The 22,616-nt window shown below is 39.9% G+C and overlaps 1 protein-coding gene across 5 annotated transcripts in view; it reads left to right on the top strand.

Annotated features, from left to right (window-relative positions):
* LOC124162073 overlaps window positions 1-22,616 on the top strand; it is a 127,945-nt gene that overhangs the window by 3,763 nt on the left and 101,566 nt on the right. For 2 of the 5 annotated variants that reach the window (XM_046538470.1, XM_046538443.1), the window contains exon 1: window positions 13,780-14,147. The exons of the other annotated variants lie outside the window; for them this stretch is intronic. The gene's annotated coding sequence lies outside the window, so the exon portion shown is untranslated. Of the gene's footprint in view, window positions 1-13,779; window positions 14,148-22,616 lie in introns of those variants that run through there. 5 annotated transcript variants of the gene reach the window in all.

Genomic DNA, 22,616 nt, shown 5'->3' with positions numbered 1-22,616 from the left:
TTCACTCCCTGGCACTTAGCTATATTACTAGCTATTGCAGCATTTACTCTGTGAAATCTTTACATTATGGATTGTAGGTATTTTATTTGCCTGCATATTCACTAAAATATTGTCTTAATTTAAAATTACATTAAACATATGTGAGTTTCTTCTTTTCTAAGTCCATTCCATATAAGTCACGAAGCCGGAGGATTTCCTCGGTTTTTGACCTCCTCAGTTTGATTTTACCACCATTAACCACAGTCGGTGGCCTTGAAATCTGTGCCTGCCATATATGTGCGCTCTAAGTTATCGATGGCATGACGTTTTCGGCGTCGACTTCGATTTTGAATTCTTAAACCTCTTATCAGTTTTCAGTTTCAACTCACGGTTAAGTTATCCTTGAGATATAGATTTTCTATCAACTTGGTAACCCATAAAATTGGAGTACATTACATCTAGACGTAAAGACTTATCACCGTGTCTGGTCCTTTCCCTACCATGGCGAAAATAATTTCGGTGTATATTCTAGTTTTAGCTCTTTTATGTGAAATTTGCAAGGGTTTTCAACATGAAGCAATTTCACCAAGTCAAGTCTCAAACTGTCAATTATTTCTAGTAAGAGCTATTTTTCCCTTTTACTGTTATGAAAATGCTGTTTTCTTTCTATATTTACGTAACTTACCTTACCTTACCTATGTGGCCACTCAAACCTCAGGAGGTTTTTGGCCTCACCAACAACATGTCGCCATCTATCTCTATCCGTCATCCATTCTGCATCTGCTCTCATCTTCCCTAAGTCCCTTTTCACTTGGTCCTGCCATCTTAGTCGGGGTCGCCCAAGCGGACGTTTTCCTCGGGGTTGATTTTCAGATACCATTCTTAGCATGGACTCATCTTTTCTCCTCTTTACATGACCGGCCCATCTTAATCTCCTGCTTTTTATTTGCGCTATTATATCCGGATCTGTATATAATTCTCTGAGCTCTTTGTTGGTTCTGATCCTCCATACTTCATCTTCATTAATAGGACCATATATTGTTCTGAGGATCTTATTTTAAAAAACTATCAATTTCCTCTCCTGGTTTTTTGTTAAAGTCCAGGTTTCGGATCCGTAGAGTATTACTGGTTGTATTATTGTCTTGTACAGTTTTGATTTAGTTTTTCTTGACAGAAGTTTACATTTTAGCAATGATTTAAGAGCCCAATAACAGTTGTTCCCGAGAAGTAACCTTGCATTTATCTCTACCTCCTCTTTATTTTCCTGTTCTATGGTTACTCCTAAGTATTTAAAATTTGTTGTCCTTTCAAAGGTATAATTTTGGACTTTTAAAGCCTCTGCTTCTATATTTTCTGCGTGTCGACCAACAATTAAGTATTTTGTTTTTTCTTCGCTAATTTCTAATCCTACTTTTTTGGTTTCTTTTATCAGAGACTCTGCAAGAGTTTTCAACCCATTTGCATCCTCCGCCAATAAGGTCACGTCATCTGCAAAAGCTAGCAGATTTATCTTTTTGCCGACTTCAATCCCCGGTTGTTGCTCCTTTACGGCTTTAAGTGCATTTTCTAATGACAGGTTAAAAAGCAATGGTGAGAGTGCATCTCCTTGTCGTACCCCCGTGACTACATCAAAACCTTCTGAAAATTCATTATTTATCTGTACTTTGCAACTTGAGTTTTCTGTACATATCTGAGCCAGTTTGACTATTTTGTTTGGGATTCCCATTCTCCTGAGATATTTCCACATTTGGTTTCTGTTGATACTGTCGTACGCCTTCTTAAAATCAATAAAGAGGAGGTGCGCATCTCTATTGAACTCCCAATACTTTGATAAGATTTGTTTAATGATAAAAATTTGATCAATCGTAGACATTTGTTTTCTAAAACCTGTCTGGTGCTCTCCTATAATTTCTTCCGAGTATTCCTGTATTCTGTGATACAGTATTTTGGACAGTACTTTGTAAGCCGTGTTTATTAAAGATATTCCCCGATAATTGCTGCATACTAACCTGTCTCCTTTTTTTATGCAGCGGGACTATTATAGAGAGGTTCCATTCTTTTGGTATTTTTTCCTCGTTCCATATTTTCACTATTAGTGCATGCAGCTTTCTTAAGAGAGCATTTTCCCCGGCCTTGAGGAATTCTGCTGGTATACCATCCTCTCCAGGAGCTTTGTGGTACGTAACTTACGTAACTTACCGTTCCAAATAGGTAGGTGTGCAATAAAAAATCACTCCTTTCTTCTTCGGAGCTTGCAAGTGTTTTGCCTCCAGTAACGGAGTGGGGGCATGCTCCTGAGACTATCCTATCGAATCTGAACCTTATCTAGGATGAATCACGCCTTACTACGGCAGATTATCCATTGAAGAATGTATATTGGTATGTGCCTGTTTTCTGTCTCTCATGTAAGAGCGTTTTGCATTTGGCTCCAGTAACGTGTCTCATCGTCGAGGAATCGTGTCACTTTTCTTGTTTATTTATTATCGATGCACTTTTTGCTTCCTATTGGATTCATTATAGGAGGCATGGGGTTTTTGCACATATGTGTTTGTTCACGATTTTTATGTGTGTAAGACAAAAAATAATGAAGATATTCATATCATGTATATAGTGTTGTGTAATTTTTTATTTATAAAAAGCGTTTAGCCACAAATGACATTGCCGTTTAATCTCTCTTTCCTTATGTTGCAGGTAAGTGATTTCTTGCGTTTAGAAGAAACAAATGAAGTAGCATGTTGATGGTTTCATGCGGCAAAAATTGCTGATGGTAGTGACTAAGGTTGAGATAAAAGCTATTGAAAGCAATCGTGCTGTAAGTAAAAAGATTTGTAATGATAAAAAAGTATAATTTCCGAGTAGCTGAATCCATCGAAATTTTGGAGTACGGATCAAAGATCTTACATTAATTACCTCTCTAAGAATATTAAAAGTAGATTTGTAACCTGAGAATTATATTCTCCCTCTATTCTCACTCTATTCTTCTATTATAATAAATGAGTTTTGGGGAATATCTTTTTTATTGCTGTAAATTTCGTGCATTCTTGGCTAAATTAAGGATGAATTCAACTAAAGTGAAACTTTTGAACGCGCTTCGACGGTTATTTCGGGCAAAGTGTTATTTTACAAAAATGAATACGAATTTAAATTAAAGGATTGTTCCTTATACAATGTCAACTGCTGTTTACCTTGTCGTGATTGATTTAAGGTGGTATGGCTTAATGCTTTCCGGGGATTTGGTCGAAAGAGGCACTCTTCGTTTTGTAAAGGCTAGGACTTCGTGTTTAGTGTCGAATAGTAACCTTTGGACACAGGAGCGATCAGGGGTGTTTGGTTGCTCTCGGCTGGGGCTCATGATGGGGCCCCCCTTACCGGGGGATTCGGGGGTCCTCCCCCAGAAACTTTTAGCAAATTGCATGGCCGGAAATATATTTTGACGCTATTCTGATTCTTAAAAAACCGGCCAAAAGTTCATGAAAAGTAGCAATTTCGTAAGAAAAATACGATGGAAAGTGAGAATTACTCAGCTTGTAAAATTTAATAATGTATTATGCGTCTATTATCTATTATTTAGTGAAATTGTTCCTTGAAACTGCGCTGAAATCTAATAAAAACTATAATCACTTTTTCGAATAACCCTTTCAAATCAGGTTCTCTTTATCTTCTGACACTTTTTAATTTATTTTTTCAGATAACCTTTTTACACTGAGTATGTTGTAAATAATCCAACTAATGAAAACATAGAATTTCATAGTTGCAAAAAAACTTTGGTTGAAGTAATGTGACAATGAGTCTTTGTTTTTGCACCTTTCATGTACGCTTCACGAAAGACGCGAGCGTTAAGGGGGCCTTACTAAGTTTTTAGTAGGCGATTGCCGACCTGCCGACATGGCCAGACCACCCTTGTTTGGACATTGCGTCGCCGCGTCCATTGGGTTTGTTACCTTTCTTATATCATCAGTATGGGCCACTAGTTATCTTTCCAGTAAAGGTACAAAGCATTCAGGTTTGAAAAGGGCCTGATTTCAATTACACTCGGATTATATGTTTTATTTGGTTGCTGGATTTTGCGTCATTGTCTGTGACGGGAATCTCTTTCTGATGATATGTTCCGTCGAAGCAAGGTGACCTCCACTTTAAAAAATTACAGGATTTTTTTATCGAAGTGGTAATAGAAAATCATATATATCTCAATCTTAATATTAAATTAATATAATGCAAAGGGATTATGAATCCCTCTAATATATCAATGAGATGTATGAAGTTGGAGATGCAACTCAGCCGAAGTAACTCCCGTGGTATCTTCGAGAGGCGTGTAATTCTGCTTTTTTGTGTGTTCTCTTTTTGCTTCTGATTACGCGATTAAATTGACCAAATTAGATGATTCTATGAAGGACAAAAAAACTATGTGGACCATTGTTTCCTCGTAAGATTACCGAATCCAGTATGTACCACTCTCGATTTAAGAACTTTATTTGTCTTCTGCCATTAGTAATAAGCGCTTTTCCCATCATTAGTATGTAATATTTTTCGAGAGGATTCGGATGTATTTTTTCTAATTATTACATTATTCACTGGGCTCTTGTAAGTCAGATTCAGAGTTTTGGTTGTATTCGACTTGTAAATTATTTTTCGAATTTATTTTTAGCATGCATTTAGCATTGTTTCTTGTGTCAATATTTTGGTGATGGTATTAAAATTAATTTTATTTCTGCATGAAAATGAAACTGTGGTTTCTACGAGGTAAATTGTGCTAAATGCTTACGAGGTTACTTTAGCGTAATAAACTTTTCCCAATATTGCGGTAGCAGTTGTATTGCGAGTATAAGTCCTGAAATAGCGAAAGTGATTTTAAACAACCACTGTTATGTCAATTGTTGGGTTTCCTGGGCGAATTTCTGCGTATTTTCTCTTGTAAGACTTAACCGTTTTTTGTGTTTTTTTTTCTCTGCGCATCCTCATTTTGTCTTGCATTTGTCTTAAATTTGTTCGTCCGTCTTTTATCTAGATCTTTATGCAAGGTTCGCTCTGGAAGTTCATTTTATTCTTTGACCTATTATGATAAAACGATTATGGAACTTTCTCTCTTTATGTTTTTCCTTTTTTTATCTATTCTTTCTTTGACTTACTGTCTCCCTTTCTCTGACTGACTGAACATTTCTCCGATATCAGCCGTATCGGACGCTACTTGGAGTGAGTTGATGTTAAATAAAGAAGTAAATCGTTTTAGTATTTTCCTGTGTACTATTTAGATGAAAACACGGATAATTTCAATAATAAATAAAATAGTGGATAATATGTGCTACTTATTGTTTTATATCTCTTTATTATATCCAATTCACCTTGGTTATTTGTTGGTTGTATTATATTCTTCACCTTGTATTTGAGCCTTTTTGGACCTTTTTTTGCATAATATCCGCCCTTATCCCATGGTATTGTTTTTGTGAACTTGTTATAGTTCGCCTCAAGTAAATATAGTTGAATATTTGCCTTTGCTGTATATTTTACGGCCTAAGGGTTAGCATCTATTATTACGTATCTTTCGCAAACTTGCTATGCAAATTCATCGTCCATCTTGTGTAATGAGTTGACATTTCCATTTTTCGATAATCTTCATCTGTGGAAGAACTAGCGCTGTTTTCTCCACTTTCATCACTGCGACAGTTTAAAATACGCCTGTTTTGATTTGAATATTTACCGCTATATATACTACCTAGCGGGGAGGGAATGTTGAAAACGGTGTTAGAGGGTAGAATGTTAGGTAAACGGGGGAGGGGAAGGAAGAGAATACGATTTTTTAGATAGGTTGAAAGGTTGTAGGCCTTACAGTGAATTGAAGAAAGAAGTGCTGGAAGGACAGGGAGGCTCCCAGATTACTTCTTTGGTAATCCATGGAAACCTATCTTAATCGGTAGAATACTATAGTAAATTTATAGTACCACCTGTGAAATTGGGTAATACATATTTTCTTTGCCCGTATTCAGTTCTCTCCAACTAAGAGGCCTTTACCGGTTGCGCGTAGGCTCAGTATATTTGTTCTGCTTGGGGACGCTGGAATATGACGATATCTAGTTTCGGAAAGGCTTTGCTTCAAATACCATGTTCCTCATGGTTGGACATCTCCCAAGCAGTTGAAGGATAGTGTTACTGCCTCCTTCGGTCACTGCGGTTCTCACTGTCAGTTCAGGAGTTGGGAAAGTTGACTGCGGATGACCATTGATTCCCATGACACGCTAAGGTCAATTGCCCAACGTAGAATGTGTTAGACCTCAAATAGTAATCCCTAATCAACAAAATTTTATCTTTTAACTTTACACTTCCGAGGTTTTTTATCGATGGAAATCATTGACGTATTACACGCTTGTTATGTTTTGCTATATTATTAGGCAATCGACATATGTATAATTGTATTTAACTCATAGAAGATTTCATCAACAGCATTCGCCGGGAAAGAACCAAATCCTTCTTCATAGATGATTTACAGGAGTTAGAATTACTTTTAGGTTGTGGTTCAGGGTAACTAGATATCTTAGTTATTTGCTATTTCACATTTTAGTGTTCGAAATTTGCCTATATTATCAAATCATTGGTAATGACTTCAAACCGTAAATGGGTATGGGCTTTTAATTCTAGTAGTGATATGGTATTCATTTTTAGCTCTTCGATGCTGTTCATTACGCAATCATTTGGAATTAATCATCGTATTTTCTCTCTGCAGCTTCTGTCTGTAGTTCTCCGCCTGGGGGGTGTATTTCTTGCTTTTATATTCCGGAAGCCACATTCGTCGGATTATTGCACTTCTGTCACAATTTGGTGTGCAAATGTAGCTAGTGGCAAGCATAAAAGCAGAATGACGAACGACAGCGCGATAAGGTTTCTCATAAAATGTTGCTGAAAGGTAAAACCTAATTTGTTCTGCGGCGTCAATCCGTGTAATTTTAATTCTCTTGCTATTTTCATGGTAGATTTGCATATTTTCCTGTTGGTATTCACTCCAATCTGTGTAGCTAATATTTTCTGTCAGGCAATATCAGCAACTCTAAATATTATGCAATATTCGGATTAAGCACGTAGCGAAAATTTGTTTCTGAAGGTATGGGCGGGGAGGTGAGTGCTGAGAGTAAACAAATCCCATTTGTGCATTTCCCACGTTATCGTGAAAATTCGCTGTAATTGCAGGGATACCAATTAATATTGCTATGTTTTAAATTCAAATGCATTTTTAATGATATTTTCATTAAACTTGTGTCCATTAATTCGTATTCAATGCAGTTTGGTAACTTGAAGAAATTACTTTTAATGCTGATTTCCCGCACTCCCTTGATTTTTATTTTATATATATTAATACTTGCGGGTTTCTCCTGAGTTTTTCTTGCAATCGCAAGGAAAATATTATGTAAATATATCTATTCTTAATCCTGTAGAAGTAGGTACAAAACGATTAACTCCGTCTCTTGATCAAAGCCGAGTTTAGCGACTGACGTTTGCATTTGTTTACCTAACCCGTATTACAACGTAATATTGGGCGGTGCCAATCCAATATGAATGCCGTCCTGCAGACAGATTAATCCTTTCAGCTCCCTATCGTTCTGAGTGGGTAAATGGGGAGGCTTGGCCGCCGCGCCGCCTTGGAATGCTTGGAACGTCCCTATCCGTGGCGCGTCTTGGCCGTGAATCGAGAGGTGGTGACGGGCGAGCATGAATGAGTTGAGGGTCTCCCAACTAGGTCTATGACTCTCTCCCGCTCTAGTCCCAGGAGGTGGCGACGTCACCGCCGGCATGTATTCACGCTTGCCAAGTCGCGACCGGCGGGGGATGGGAGGAGGCGAATGGCGGGTGGAGTTGTGACGGTCGACGGTGTTCTTGTTGGGTGTATGTGGGGAGAAGGGGTTTGTTGCAACCTGAGTAGGGGAAGAAGGCCCTGTGGTTAGCAAACCGGTCCCTGCGAGCGCTAAAGTGCGCCAGAGCCACGGCGGCAGTCGTCCACGTGAGTCGGGAAAAGATCCGACCACCGCCACCGTTCCGCCAGCCTCGCCTCCCCGTCCCGATGCTGCTCACCTTAGCACGCCCTCTGCTTTTTCCCTCCTCCGTCCACGCCCTCACCTCCGACACCCATCCCCGCCTGTGCCGCAACTCATGCACCTCGTCCTCTCGCTCCACCTGAGCGAGCGCGCCCTCCACGGCATACCCTCGCGCACATGCTCCCCAGTCGCCTGAAATCTCGATTAGGGAAGAGATTTCTGGTGGCTGTGGAGTGGTTAAGTCAGTTGATGGGAACAAATGTCGTGCTTCATGAATGGGTATCTATCCACTGTTAGTAAGGGAGGGTGGCCACTTGGTGGAACGGTGACGGTGGAACTTGTAGTGACGTGGAAAATGGCGAAAAATGTAGAGAAATCATATGTGCTGTAGATAGATGATTTTTTTTTCTTTTTGCGCCTTGTTTAGTCGTCGAAGTAGACTGCTGTAGCAACCGGCCATTACGCTCGACTCGTACGTGTAAGTAGTGACTGAAATGAGAGTACAAATCGATTTAGGACGTGGTCGATCTTGATTAGATCTACACGGAAAAAAAAGTTTGATTAGAACTATCGATTTCTGATTAAATTTATCAAACTTTTGGGTTCATATGGCACATTGAAAAATTCAGTAATTATTGCCAAACCAGTTTGATAAATTCTATCAAACTGATTTGGTAATTGTTACCGAAATGGCTACAGCAGTTCGATAAAAACTATCAAAATCGAAAGGGTAATAAAATCGACGTAGCGTGCACATGTGAAAGATTTTCAACCCAGAAAACACTATAATGATTAAAAATAATAAAATTAGGAGGTTGGCGTAAGTTTCTGCGAAAAAAAATACAAAAAAAAGTGGGAAAATAACAAGCCTGCATGAAGCATTAAACGTGGGCCCTCCGCGTGGTAGCAACGGACTCTAACAACTAGTCTAAATCGGTTGTCATAATAATTGCTAACTTAAACGCTGTAATATATTATTACTGTAGGTATTTAACCTTTGTTTTGAAATGTGAATAAGGTGTGGCTACAGTTTCCCTTTGTATGCTTAAGAGGAATACTTGATGCACACAATTGCATTACGTAGTTACTCCATATGAATATCTAGTGCAGATGCGCAAGATAACTTTATTTGCAGGCTTATTACATCGATATAGAGATGGCTTTAACGTGCTGGGTGATATCCTTAGCATGGATTGGGTGTAGTATCACGGCTTTTATCACGTTATTAAACATGATCGCGAATGATTATACCTCAGGAATACCTATAATTAAAGTTTTAATGTGTCGAAATACACAAACATCTCCTTACAGCTTTAATATCTATGATAATATGCGATTCAATCAATGTCTTTGATGCACCAGCTAACGGGTAGTATTGCAATTTAAAGCAGGAAAAAAACAGAAAAATGAACGTAAACAAAATTAAAACGTTATCGCCATCGCAAATAATGAAATCAAAAGCATTTCTACCAACTTATCTTTTATGTAAGGCCTGTTTAAGAATCTTTCAACTGCGAATGTGTATTGGTATAAACATAAGAGGAACGATAGACCGTTCGATAGATTACGAAACACTTGGTAAATTCTATCAAACCAAATTTGCATACATAACTTCGATAAAAGTTATCAAACTCAGAATCGTATTGAATTAATTCGGTTATTTTTACGAAACTCTTCCGTACAATTGACCAAATTATGCAATACCAAAATGTTTGATGAAATATATCAAGAGCTCACGCTAGCGTTTGGTAAAATAAATCAAGTGCTTAATAATTTGCATCAAAGTTTAAGTATATTTAACAAAAATACTCCCTATCACACCAGTTCGATAGTTTTAATCAAATCTTTTTTTTCCGTGTATCTATTAGTCACGTTTAAGCAGTTCATCTCAGAACGCTGTAGAAAGTGATGGTTATAGAGATTTTGAATGCGGAAATCGTTGATTTAAGGGTGTCAATGCGTGTTTCCAAGAGTGGCAATACTCTTCTTCAGTGCTAGAAAAACAAAAGTCATGGTAGCGAAAGAGAAATATATTTCATCTTCTCTTCTGTATGAGAGAATTGAATTTCATTTTGGCATACCATTGATCCTTTTTAAACAATGCATTGAAATGGCAATTTGCAATTTTATAATTTTCATGCGGAATTAAATCAACGTTTGCCGTTTGCGATGCATTCGTAAGCGTCGACTCCTAATGCATTTCAAATTGAACTGCTATAACGATGTTGGTAGATCAAATCAAGACAAATCGATTCGTATTCTCTCCGTAGTGCTTTTAGTCAGGTTTATTCATCATCATTACTGATCATGAATACAACTGGTATGTTGCTATTCTATTGCAGAATCCGTATCTAACAAATCAGTCTATTTTCTATCTAGGTATATGCGAAGAGTGATCGACTCATCAGAGCACCATCGACCGTCGCAGCCATGTAGGTTTTTCGGTCTTTCCACATTTAACGAGTCCAGGGTAATAGCTGACTGCTATATTAGTCAACGTCGACGTGTAAACCAGGCTTTATCTTCTTGCTCATTGATACATCTTCGACATTTGGCATTCCTTCCTGACACAGAACCACCACATATGAAAAATCATTTTCTGTAGTCGGAGCACGTCTGTGGGATAGCATTCCAAAGAATGTAAAAGATTCTATGTCTCGGTCTTCTTTCAAGCAAAGATTTCTTCAATTCATTAAAACCCTCGAAAATGTATGACCTCGTTTTGTGTTCTTGTATTGTTTTTCATTGTAATGTGTCTGCCTACTCCTGTGGTTACCATTTATAAATATTTTTAGTTTGTATAGATGTGGGTTTGGTAGCAATAAGTGATGGTGCCAAAAAAAAACGCCTGCAAACTCTTGAATAATGTGAAATACATAATATATCGCAGTTGCAATACCATTAGCATGTTTAAAAATTTATGTCCATACTATGGGAAAGTATTAACTGGTTTTCAAACTTGTTAAGTATGCATTTATTTATTCGTCATTGAGATTTCAACTATTCATTATTAATGTTTTATAACATTTACCTCAGGTCTGTTTGAAATCGAATGCCATATTTGTTGGAGTAAATGATTTATCATTATTTATGTTCTACTTATTTAGTTATTTAATTATTTTTTCATGTTCTACCCTAAATATTGTGATGTGTATATATGTGCATACTTAGGTTTTCTTGCTATGATTGTTTGTGTTAACTTCAAGATTTCATTTCTATGCCCTTATGTGTTAGTTGTGCTGAATTCCATTCGGAAATATTAGATATATTTTGCACAAGTTTATTTTGTGATCTCTTTTGTATGTAATATTCATCTTATGTTCTTAATGGACAATTTATCCAAGAACAATAAATATTATTATTCCTTTACCTGCATAGCATTCAGATGGGTGTTGAGGCGATGGACATCCAATGTTCATCGCCTTAGCCACCTCATCAAAAATTTCCTCCTGTTTATAGTTATGAAATAACATTAAGTTATTCAAAGTTACATTTAATTATATTCGATCACATTTTATCACCTATCAAGGTAAATATTTGTTGAAGTACTAATTATGAAGTAGTCCAGATAATTGTGAGTGTGACTGGATAAGTCGGGGACTTTGAGTTTGAAACTTGAGTGGCTACTCAAGAAAGGGTTTGTGATCTCACCGAGGCAGTGTTTGCTGATTTTATGGAATGGTGATGTTCCGGTCTAAAACTTAAGCTGTCGCTCTTGCCTTAGGAAGTTAGCCTCTCAAGCTTTACTTCAAGTGCAGTTAATCTGCAAATTTCCGTCCAACTTGTACATGTACAATTAATTACGAAGGCCTCTTTTTACTCTGTCACTACCCTTTACTAAACTATTCGAATTCGGCGATAAACAGTACAATTTTTACTTGACATCCCTTTCCGGTGAGATCAATTATGAAACAATTTTATATATTCTAATTAGCTTGTCAATGGGGAACTCACCCGCGAAGGTTAAACTGTGAATGACTGTGGAATGGAAATATCTTCAAATGTCTTCAGCTATTCTTTTTACCTAATGGTTGCACAAATCATTAGTGGGATTGGAATAAAATTTTCTTTAGTTTTATATATTACGGATAATTCGATATCTCTTATATGTTTTAACATTATTCATACTTTCCGCGTTATCTATTGCATTTCCTTAGTATTGCACATTTCAAGCCATTTTAAACTCATAACAATTTCTTGAAGATGAGCATTCTTAATTATAATTTTTACTCTATCAGCATTTACGCCTAATAAATACTTCTATTTGTTGAATTTGACATTATTTTCCGACCGGACCAACGCTCTGCTGGAGAAGGCATTTACTACGGCGCTTGCTTAAGTTATGCGAAATTTACAAGAGCATTAAATGGTGGATTAGGCTTGAACTTAGCGCGACTTTATCCATAATGGCAAAGACCTTCCTTCATTTCTCCTTTTTTGGGGATTTGGTGGCAAAAAAAATTCGTAACCTATTTCTGGCGTCTTCAGTTGTCTTTTGACTCCTCAGCCGCCTCAGGATGGATGTAGAAAATATTTTCGTCTCAAGAAACCTGAAATCAGAACTACGGGACGGCCGTTCCATCACAAAGTAATGAGCATTAGTTTTTATTACATTTCAAGGCTTACGTCAAGTGTCTATGTATAATTAGAATATTTAAGAATGAATTGAGTGCTGATTGGAGCATTAGTAGTTCCTCGATGTCTCTGCAAAAAACCTGTGTTTCGGTTTTAACTGTCATTGTTCGGTTTTGGCTACTAGTAATTCCCCCAAGACCGTTTTGGATTGATTATCTCCGTATTTAAGTCAATCAATTGCTTTTCTGTTAATAACCACAGATGCTTTCTTTTCTATTAAGGTTATCATGACCGGTACAAACGTTAGCGTTATTGGTTAAACGCATTAACCTCCCAGTTTCGCGGAAGCGAAGTGATACTTGGTTCCAATGCTTTTGAAAATAGTTAGCCCTGAAGATTAGCGTATAAGACGACCTCAGGAATACACTCCATGTACATTTTTGGAAAAACTGTGTCAACACAAGTTTCATTCGGGTATTACCCCTTTCGAAAAACAACTCCACATTAGAAGGACAGACTCTTTCCGTTATTGTTGGTATTGAATTTTAAGGGTTCCTGTCGCTCAAACAAGTTACACATATCCCTATCCCTTGGTTGTGTATCTCTTGTCGTCGTCATGGCAGCAGGACCTTCTGCAATCGTCCACACGGAACTCCCCTCCCCTACCATGACCCACTCGCGCGGTCCCCCCCACCTTCCTTACATCCCTAAGGACCCCCACCAGTTTCATCTCACTTTTCTATCGCTCTCACACCCCTCCCTCTCACTTTCTTCGCCATCGTGCAACTCTGTTCTCTGCAGGCCCTCCTCCTACGAAACCCCACCCCTACGAAAACGAAAGAAATGAAAATAAAAAAACACATGAAAAAGACCCACTCCCCATCTCACGTTTGCCCCTATCCCTTCACTTTCCTCTCATCCTCCCGTGTCTCCCCTCTCTCCATTTTAAACAAGGAGCGACATTGCTCACACCACCCGCACCCGCTACCCCTAGTCCCTCCCGTCTCCCCTCTCCTCTTCCCCTACCACGAATTGCTCAGCTGTTCCAGACCCCGCATTCCTCGCCATGGAGCTTCTGCCGCTTCCCCCAAGGCGTCGCCAGATGGTGTTGTAAGCGGGGTATTGATCTCCTTTTGGGGGCGGGGTACAGCGAAACGCGGGAAGGAGTGTAGAGGAGGATAGAGGGAGAGATATACTAGAAAGAGTGGAAAACGGGGACAGGCGGTAGTCGGTGCGGTGTACAGAAATTGAAAGGCGATTCGTTGTATGTGACTGTGGAAGGAATCGGGATCAGTTCCCATGATATCTTTGGGAACCTTGTACCCATCCGACTCCGAGCGATCTCCTACCTAATCTTCGCGAGGAACTACTGTCCGTGTTGTGGTGTGGTGTTGCCTTTGTGTTTGCGTGTGCCAGTGGAAGGCGGGGATACCGTGTTCGCGCGCGCCGCCCCCCTGAGCGAGAGCAGAAGGCCGCCCGCGTGTGCCCTCGATTCGACCTCGCGGGCGGACGAGAGGGCTCCTCCCGTCGCACGACGGACGTCGCTGTCCAAGGAGGTGTCACCGACTGAAGCGGGTGAGCCGGGCGTGACCGCCGCCGCGAAAATGCTTGAGATGGGATCGGGCTGAAGTGGTGGCTTTTAAGTCCTGAATGATCACGTTTAAGGTCAAGGCTCGAATCCCATCGTGGTGTATTTTTCAATTAGAATCCCTTTATTTATTTGAGTGCTATTTCAGCACGAGCTTCAAGATGTTCGTTTATTGTTTTGAGTTCTGGTTTTGAGATTTTCTTCGTATTCCGATAGCAGTGGAATTTCAAAAAGTGGTATCGCGTTCGCCATTTGAGTGCTATTTGGACGCCACATTCGATTGGATCCTATCATGCTTTGAGTTCTGGTTAGATACCGAAATTAACTGTCAGGAAATTCATCCCCATAGAAATCCTATCTCCAGCTGAGATTTTTTAGATGTCGCTTCAAAGTGGACGCTTCGTGTTTACCTCACTTGGCTTCTTTCCTATACAGTAGCATAACACCACCAGCAGCGTGTACTCCTTTCGCAAAATAACACTCCCTTCGCCGTTCCTTCCGCCAGTTCTCAATGGCGGATATGACCTCAGCTGTCGGTCGCCCGTCTCAAAGTGCCCTGTCCCCCCGAAGGAATCAGTGGCTCTGGGAATGCAGCTCCTCACGTCGACGCGAATTATTTCGGTGCAGCACTGCAAGCCGCTTACCCTTCCTCACGCTGCACGGCACGCCGCCGTTCCCTCCCCACCAACTGTTTCTCTGGCGTTATTTCCGATACACCGTTCCCCACCTATTCTCGATAGGTCTTCATGTATTTTTTGTGTGTCTGTTCGTGGAAGTCTTTGCCCGCTTTTGTCCGCGCCCCTATCCTCCTCCTCATCCTATTGTCATCGGCTCGCTGCTTCATCTCATCCTGCTCCTTTTTGCCCTACATCCGCCCTTCCATCGCCTCTCGGCCCCTCCTCCCTCTCTGCACCGCGAGCGAGGTTTATTTCGGCCTCCCTCCTCTTGTTCATGCGCGTTCGGCGAGTCGGGGAATTCGGTGTATCCACCTTCACGTTCTCACTTTCCATTGTGCGGGAGCGTTGTCATCGCGGGCGGGCGAGTGCACGTCGCCCCGCTGATGCCGTGCCACCGCCGCCTCCCGATTGGATTGACGCGGATGTGGTCGGCACGCGTCTCCCCTTTCTTCCCTTCTTCGCCATTCCGCCTGTCTCATCTTCCCCCGTTCCACCCACCGTGCTGCCAATACGTACGAAGTATCGAAGCGATCAGAGTTCTCCCCCCTGCCCTCAGGGACGTAATCCTTCTCAGTTACCCTCCTTGTCCTCCCATCGTCAAGCACGTATTTCCCTAATGGCGTGTATTTCCCCTCCTAACGAACCATATATTCCGTTTTGATTACTCCCAGTCGGTAGGCGGCCCGCTCAAAGCGTTTCGTTTTGATCATATAAATGGCGGGTAGGCGTGGATGTCGATCTTGAATAAGGGGGTGTGTCATTGTTCGTCGAGTGCAAAATTTTCCCCGTTTCGCGTTAACGCTTCTTGATGTACGGCTGTTCATCGCAGATTTTTTTTCTTGAGGACTCCTCCTCTGTTAAGTGTTAACAGTGCTCTCGCAACTGGGTCGGTCACTAATTGGCTCTTGATTCTTCTCAGTCTGCTTTCATTTCACATTATAACATTTCGGCTATTGAACATGTTGGCTGAGTTTTCCAAGCATGTATCTCGTGTAATTATTCTCTTTATCTTTATTAATCCTATTCTATGTATGTGGTGTCGTGAATAGTGATGGTTTTGTGCAAAAATGTTATGTATCTCCCACTTTAACGAAGGATTCATCGTTTCGTAAGACGAGGGATCTTCGGGGGAACCGCGTTGTTTCGTTGCTGTGGCAACGACTTCGACCAGCAGATGCCAGCTACAATGCTGGATAAACTGATGCCATAGCAACGAAGCAATGTGCTTCGCCCAAAAAATGGAAAACGTTTTGTGTCGCTTTCTGACCCAGAAATGCGTCTTGATAGCAGAATTGGCGTAAATAGGGAAATGAAGACTACAGCAGGAAGACAAATAGTGGCATGCACTGATTACGATGACAAGTGTGATAAAATGAAGACATTTTGTGGTATAAATTGAGGTAGAAGGTTGGGAGCACATTCATATGACTAAATTATAGCTTGATCGTCGTACATAATCATCGTGAATGTGGATCTAACATATTTTTCATCGAGCGGTCGTCAATCGCCCCGTGGCTGCTGAGCTCGAGAGAGAGAGAAAGAGCTAGTCGTGCGGTCAGGATACCGCGAGTGGTGGTCGTGATTCACGCGATGGGCTCTGGCGGCCGCTCACTTTAGCGCTGAGCGAATCCCCATCCGTCCCTCACGCTCCACCCGTTCGAATTCTTCTGGCGAGTGTTTTTCTTAGTAATTCGCGCGAGCCCTCCCACCGTCCAGATCTGTGTCCGCACCCTTTCTCCTCCCTTCTCGTCTTTCCCTTCCTCTCCCTTCTCTTCTCCTCTCTCCTTGTTCCTCCTCCTCCTCCGTGTGTTCCCTCTCCACCCAGCAGCTCGACCTCCTTTCGGATCGCATCTGCCCTCACGGCGAGAGCGCGCGTCCGAAAATCGACTAGAGGAGCGGCGGCGTGCGAGGCGGTGGAAGGAAGGATGAGGTCTTCCATCGCCTGCGCCGCCGAACGGTGGTCCCCCCCTTCCCCCCCCCCCCCCCCGTCCCTTGTGCGAAATCGTGTTGTGTTGATTTTCGAGGGAGGGGTACGGCATGGAGAGTGATGATGGCGGGGACGATGACCGTTAGGGCGTGGGAGGGATGAGTGTGTGTGGAGGCGGGGTCCGTGATGGCGATGATGATTGTGATTTGGAGGAGAGATGTGGGGGAAAAGGATCTCAGCGCCTATTGTTTGGGAAGCGGTGGGCTTCCTATAAATTACCGGTCGATTCTTTCAATGTATTTCGCTGTTGCTCGTGATACGTCGGTCTTTGTATGAGGCTACGAACGGTTGAGCCCTCTCGATCGGAAAGCAGGACAGATGATTCGTTCTATACACGAATCCAACCCGTTACTCTAATGTATTAGTCGTATTCAATTTGTACGGCAGTTAGTCTTAGATTTGTTCTGCCAAATGATAAAAAAATGACGCATGCCATACACTTTGCGATATGCTGTGTATATTCGCTGTAATTACCGTTACAATGGGTCTAAATCTGAATAGCACTTAATTATTTTTACCGCTACCTTAAACCAAGTGATTTTCCTTTCCATCCTTGATATGTTTAACAAAATTCAATATCAGGGCAATAACTTTTCTTTTCTGACGTCGTCGGCCTTAATAGGTGAAATGCAATTCAAATTTCCCACCGAAATAGTATTGAAAACGGGCGTTGGTTATTCGTATTTTACAGGTTTATTGATGGGATCTGTTCGGAGTTTTCAGTTTGATTTTTTTTCTGGTTAATGTGTTAATGTAGTTGGACGAGAATACCAGCCAAGGAGATCTCAGCTATGTCAGGGCTTATTTTTAGCTGATAACTGTCCATTACTCTACCCATATGAAGCAAACCTTTTTACAGATCCTTCTCTGTCCGTGCTATGACAGCAATGTCATAGGCAAATCGTAGCATGCTAATTTTTCTCCATAGATATTCCCGAGGGCGTTTCGTTGATTGTATTAATGACTTTATTAATGTAAATATAAAGAATTACGATTGACAAAGCACATCCTTGTCTCACTCCTTTCTTGATTCTTGCTTCTTTAAAGCTGGGTCCTGATTTATCACCGCTACGGTATTTTATAGGCTATAGATTATATTCCTGTCCTTGTAAGGAACTCAAATGTATTTCAGGATTTCAAGCATTGTGTTCCAATTCACGTTATCAAACGCCTTCTCTAACGAACGCAACAAACGCGGGCTTTTTACTTTTCATTCTTGTCTCTATGAGCAGCGTAAGGGCCAATAATGCTTCCCTTGTGCCTTAACTTTTTCTGGGTCCGAATAGGTCCTCATCCAAGTACTCGTCTGGTCAATATTCTATTCTTCTATTGATGATCCTTGTCTGTATCTTCGACGCATAAGTTGTCGGGCCTATAGTACTAAGAAGTTCACAGTTTTCCGCTCATTTTTTTGAAAATTGGGATTATAATGCTCCTCTCGAAGTGATTTGGTATCTCACCTGTGCAATACATTTCACCTTTATTTTTTTACAGCCCGATCAAGGTCTTTTCTCCTCGTTGTTAAATAACTCTTCTCTAGCCTTTCTTGCTTTACAAAGTATCTCGTTTCTAATTCTCTTGTAACTATTCTGTCCTTCCTCTGTTTTCGCATTATTGTACTTAATTCTTTCTTCATTAAGATCTAAAACTTCCTGCGTGATCCGTGGTTTTATTTACGACTTTTCTTCAACCAACAACTTGTTCAGCTGCTGCCTGTTATCCTCTTATAATGTTTTTCAAGCTTTCTTCCAATGATTTATGGGTCGCCTCCTCTTTTATTTTTTCTACAGAATCTTTAAATATTTTTTTAACGCTGCGCCTCCTTCAATTTTTCAAATTGCCTTTTTTTCATTTCTTTCTTCACTTTTTTAATGTTAGATGGCATTTCATCATCGCCAGGTTATAACTGTCGATATCTGGCCCGGGGTAGCTTTTTCAATCATTCACTTGTTTCCTTAAACTTTGTTTGACTATAATGTACTCGATTTGTATCCAATTTTTGGCGACTGTTTATCTACGTAAAATTTTACTCAAGGGAATTCCATGATTTCATTACATAAAATGAGAGGAGTAGTTGCGACTCTTCGGGGTAATAATGTGGCTGTTTCCACTTGCTGCCCACATCGCACTACTGCATTCGTTGAAGTAAATGTTTCCACGCCTGTAGTGAAGCATGCATCGCTGTTTCGACCAAGATGGTCTCCATCTTCACACATATGAAGAAGACCTGCTGCCCTACCCTGAGTGATGAGAGACATAATTGTTTGCGGTCTCCAGTTGTCAAGTCATGGCAACTGCTCAAGTTTTATCATCATTTAATAGGCCTACTACCCAAGGATATACCGATATCCCCTCAGAAAGCCGATGCGTTTACTCCACGAATGCGTATTCGACGTGTGAACTCTCTAAGCTTGCAGCCAACTTCTGAATCTTGAATTCGACTCACAATCCGTAACCCGGTGGACGCACTCGGTTGCTTTAAGTTCTGCCGCAAGGTTGTTTCCGCCTGTTGCGAATTCGTAGAATGAAAGCTCTTCAGTTTTCTCAATAGCCAATTTAATGAAACGCTTAATTTTAGATGCGATGAATATCTGTGAATAAAACCGCTGTAATTATCGTGCATTAAGAAACTTTGCGTTTATCTTCTGCAACATAAGGTAATAGGATGGTTTTTAAAATCTTTATATTGTTAAATTTGAAATATTGTTATTTTCATGCTTCTTATTCCCGGGCGATTAAGCACTGATCCTTCAGCTTTAACTGGCTAATGGCATTGATCCAAGAAAGAGGGAAAATTATGCATTTTTTGGTAGATCATTATCAATTTTAGTTTTAAGTAAAGTCGATAGTCAGACATAAACATTTACTTAAGACGACCCTAATGATAGACGACCAATGATTAGGACCAATGATTAGATAACCAATGAACTGTTAGGTCCATATTGGAATGTTGCTAATGAAATGATTCTATTAAGGAATGGATTTATGGATAATTGTTAAACCTGTGGAAGTAATCAACAGGATCCTAAGTACGAATTATTTTTCATGTCAAGGTTAAGTTTATTTTTATAAAACCTTTTAATATTTGATTAGGTAGGAGATTATACTGATAGCTCTGTATTATTGACCACGTGGTTCTAAGCTATAATCTAGGGATGTGCATTGTGCAAGTAGCACTTTTTGATCTCGAGTCGAGTTGTGAACGACTCGCTAGTGTAGAGTCCAGTCGAGTTTGTTAATTTAGGGATCTGATACAATGTTTATGGATATGCACTAACTTATTCTTATTTTCCAATACCTTAGTGAATTTTCTCGGAAAAGACGTTGAGGAACGTTTACGGTAATGATGTCAGAATTAGGAGATGAAAGAAAATTAATGTCTTTTACAGTTCCGTAAGCACAAGTTGAAATAACCTCTACGAGTGTATCGTCTCTTCAGTTAAATGTATATCCAAACTGCTCGGAAGAGAAATGAGTTAAGTCTTTTGCATAGTTATAATAAAGATTTTATACATGAATGAATCATGTAAGATTTGATACTTTCAAATTCTCATGCAGAAAAACCAATTGTCCTCCATCGTCTCGATGTTACAGTATAACGAGAATACTGCCTATGGAAAATCGTATTTCGCAACACACTTGTGTAGCTGGAATGGACGAGTACTTTCTTACCTAAATTGCAAGATTTCGGTATCTTGGGAATTTTTATTATAAATTACATCAGCGATTTGTTAAACCTAGAATCATCGTGGAATTTAAGCGGCGAAGTAAACAAACTATTGAATTTATCTTTGTAGACCAAAATAATATATTCTTTATTTCTCACTTCGGTTAATAATTAACATTAGCACCTCTTATTTTGTAAGTTCATGAAGGAAAGTAAACGTTAACGAAGTAATAAACAAAAATTAACACCTGACGTACGTAGTACTCTAATAGACCAAAAGTTGTATTTTTAGTTAGTTACGGGAAAGACCAAAAAGTTACGGGAAAAACTGGCATCGTCCGCGAAAACCTAAAAGTTACATTTTTTCGTAAGTACTGTAGGGCATAAAAGTATCACATAAGAAAGAATGAGCGATTACCACCGCTGACGAAAAGGTATTCGCCGTCCACATCGACTGGTGTGGTAGTTGACTGCTACGTATAAAGACACTTCGACTCTCAAGCAAAGGCAATAGAAGGATTTATCAGCTTTACAAACGATGGTATTACACGAGTTTGATGATAGCGCGTCCTGTAGGCAGATTTTGTGTACCGACTGGCCGAGCCAACTATGTAATCGAAACTACTCGACTCGACATTCGTAAGGGTACTCGAAGAACTCGAGTCGAGCACCAACCATTCGACTCGAATTTTCGAGTAATTGCACAACTCTACTGATATCCCAATTTAGTTAATGGATGTAGTAAGTGAAAATTCTCGCAGCGTTACGGTATACCTATCGAAACTTCATGGTCAGTTAAGGATATAAAAAAATTTGTTAGTTTATTTTATTGATTTGTTGTGTGAGTTATCCTTTCTAAAGATCGTCATGGATCAGGCTGATGCAATTTATTTTTACCCTATGTTTTTCCTGTAAATATATTTCGAAGAATATTTTTTTCGGATCGAAAAAAATATTCTTCGAAGAAAAAGCTTTAAACTGAGCTGGAGTGCAATGCCGCTCTCAATATTGCTTTACTTCTCTCTTATTTGAGAAATACGCATAAGTTTAATAAATGTCGATATATCATATTTTGTTCTGTATTAGTATAGAAATCTCTGTTTGCTAGTGCTTGAATAGCGAATGAAAGGATTCTACTCGTCAGTCTACGAGTTTCATTCATTTTTTTTATAATTTTAATTACGTAACTTTTATTCTTCTCAGCTTCGTATCTGATTTTTTTTCTTTGAGAGTTCTGGATTAGGTTTAAATCGATGGTATTTCTAGATCCTTAAGGATGTATTTGTAGCAAAACGCTATGATAACTTGAAGTGTTAATACGTTGTTAGAATTTTTGTTTTTACTACTTTCTGCCGAAAAATTTGATATTCAACTGCTTCCGACCTAAATTTTTGACGTTATTAGGTAAGTAATGTAGCTGTTTAAATCTCTCTTTAGAATCTTGGTAACTTGAATGTCTTCCTGAAAGCATTCATGTTCAAGGGGAAGAATACGTTGAGGCTAAAACCCCGTAACAGAATCCTTGCCACGCGAGGGAAAGGGGTCTGTTGAAAATGGGTATCTCGCCTTGTTAGCCGAGTCTAAGCTCGGATATGGCTGCAGCTGAATGAGTGAAACCTTTTTATGTTGAAAAATGTTTTATCCTTCAATGGGCCATCGTAAACGTGTTTCGTTGAGGAGCATTTGTAGAATCCACCCCTCTATATTTTCCAACTGATGTGGTGATATTCCTAGTTTACCCAATTATTATTCTTCCCATTCTGTGAATAAATCGCCAAGCCGAGATTCAATAACTCAGAAAATCCTCTCTCAATTCGTATAACTTTCTCTTTCAAGTCTTTCCATCCCCCTTCTCTCTTCCATCCTCTTCCTCCCTCTACTTCCTAACCCCCGTCACTCTTGGATTGGTCGATATCTGGGACCAGTAGGGGCACGTTTGTTGTCTTCGTCGCTTCCAGAAACCGCGTGCGTATCTCTTCACTGTACCCCTTCCTTTTTATCATAAATTATTCGGGTTCTGCTGTAAAAAAATTGACAAATTGGAATTCAAAGTCGACCGAGATTTTAGGTAGAAGTGAACTTTGGTTGGCATAAAAAAGTCTACTCTGTGCACTTCATTGACCTC

This window comes from Ischnura elegans, chromosome 1 (assembly GCF_921293095.1).
Source record: "Ischnura elegans chromosome 1, ioIscEleg1.1, whole genome shotgun sequence".
NCBI lineage: Eukaryota > Metazoa > Arthropoda > Insecta > Odonata > Coenagrionidae > Ischnura > Ischnura elegans.
This window is presented reverse-complemented; position numbering and strand designations above follow the sequence as displayed.